Consider the following 2419-nt stretch of genomic DNA (forward strand, 5'->3'; position numbering starts at 1 on the left):
CTCACCCCCCGCATGGACAGAGCCTTGCACGGACAGACAGACCCCCGCACGGCACCCAGGCACCCCTCAGCCGCTCCCCCCCGCCCGTCCCCACTTGCCGTCGGCATCGAAGCGCCGCCAGGCCCCGAGGAAGGCGGCGGCGTCCAGGCGCCCGTCGGTGCCGCTCTCCATGGTGCTGCCCGGGCCTCGCCCTCACTCGGCGCCGCAGCCTCTGCCCCGGCTCCGCCGCCGGGCCCGGCTTTCAGGGCGGCGGCCCCGCCCCGGGGGCGGCCCCTCGGGGGTCGCGGGGGGAAGTCCCCCCTTCCCAAGGCTCATCCCACCGACTCCCGCCCGCCGGGATCCCTGTGGGGTGCAGGGCGGGCAGGACGGGGCTGGGCCGTCGAGGCGGCTGGGGCGGCCCGACCCCGCGGGCCCATCGCAAACGGCCTGTAAAGGCTCAAACCCCGCCAACGAGGGCAGAAGGGCCGGAGGGAAATGTGAGGCTTCAGAGAAGTAGTGGAGTTAAAGGGGAGAAAAAGGAGTTTTCTAAAGCTTGTAACTCTCCTCGGTTTGTGAAAGCGGAGCAGCAGCAGGCAGAGTTGTTTCACCTTCTCATTCCTCACGGCCGCCGGGAGGGTTTCCCTCACCGGAGTGAAAAGCCAGAGGATGAAGATGGACAGAAACCTGCATCATCTTCCTCCTGTAATACTAAATCAAGTGGAGAAACCGTGGGGTTTAACGTCCCTGTGCTGACAGAGCATTATATTCGTGATGGCTCTGCTTGGGAGTCGGTTTGATTTGAATGTCACCTGTGTATTTACCCGCAGTGATTTCAGGCACCTGGGCCTGGGCTGGTCTCCATGTGTGCTCCCAAAATCATTATCATCTCCTTTGAGACCCTTACAGACGGTTTTTTCTAGATTGCCTTTGACTCAATATGTACATGTTTCAATTTTATTCACATAATGATTGCTTTACAGAGACTCTCAGAAGCAGCAGAAAAGGCTTTTTAAAAGTATTTAATGTTTGCATTGAGAAAGTTCGTATTCGATCTGAGGGAAAAAAAACCAAAACAAAACAAAAACAAACAAACAAACAAAAAAACCAACAACAACAAAAAACCACAACAACAACAAAAAAAAAAAACAAAACAAAAAAACAAACAAAAAAAACCCCAACAAAACAACAACAAAAAAACCACCAACAACAAAAAAACCCAAAAAAACACCACCCAAACCACCCCTGAAGAACTCAGTTGTGTTTTACTCAGGAAATTCTTTCAGGGAGATCACAACATAGATCACACAGCAATGTCCAGCTTTTCCAGTGTGCAAAAAAAAAAAAAAAAAAAAAGGAGATGCTGTAAAGCTGATGTGTTTAAACAGCTGTATGGGAGCACCTCAGTACAGAGATTCCCTAGACAGCAGTCTTGGGATCACCTTTGGACCTTAGAAAAATAATCATCAAGATGTTAATGCAACAGCAAGGCCACAAGCACTCCCTGACTGTGCTCAGGTGGGGAACCCCAGCGTGGGAGAGGAACTCATTAGGTAATGACATGGAAATGTCTAGATTTTTAGGGGACACCTGCCCAAGTCCCCTGCAGGCAAGACTAGAGTCACTCCACAGGTTTCTCTAACATCTGTCCTTGCCTCATTGCCAAAAGTCAGGCTTTGCCTTGGGTTGAGGGCTCCCTCATGGAACCCCTCCTTCAGTCTCTCCTTCCCCGTGTTTCCCACCATGGCTCCCTGGCAGTGGTGGCCTCATGTGCCTCCTGGGTGCTGCCTGATCTCCTGTGTGGGATGAAGTCACCTGTCACTGCTCCATGGCATGAAGGTCACTTTTTGGCCCCATCTCTCTTCCCAGGACCCAAAGCCCATCTGCCCCAGACAGGGAGCATACCAATGCAGGTTTTTAGGACAGAGATATTCATCAGTTTCTAACATGTTTTGCAACCTGGCTTTGGAAACCACCATCATGGCTGATAACCAACAAGGTCCTAGGGTATAATGATCATGACAACTGGTTTCTCACTAAAAAATATCTGTAACAAAGCTAACTTAAGAGGAAACACTACCCATGTTTTAAAATATTTTGCAAGTGTAAGCACCCTGCCATTTGCCAGGGATGGAGACAGCAATATTTTATGGAATTGGATGCAAAGCTCAGGACACTGGGAAGAGCTTCTCATAGCTGGTTCTCCTCCATGCTCTCACAGGAGGAAGAGCAGGTAAGAAGTGACACCTCATTTAAATTACCTGTATTTATCCAGCATCTCCCACAACTCCAGTGAAACCAGGTCCAGTTTGGAGAGAAAAAAGGACCTTCAAGCTTAAAGGACTCTCACAAGAGCTCACTGTTACCTGTGCATGAGGATGTGGATGATATGTGTCCATCCATCTGAGCATCATTGTCATCCCAGGTACTCTCAGTGCTGGCA

Source organism: Zosterops lateralis, assembly GCF_965231275.1.
Source record: "Zosterops lateralis genome assembly, chromosome: 1".
In the NCBI taxonomy this organism is placed as follows: domain Eukaryota; kingdom Metazoa; phylum Chordata; class Aves; order Passeriformes; family Zosteropidae; genus Zosterops; species Zosterops lateralis.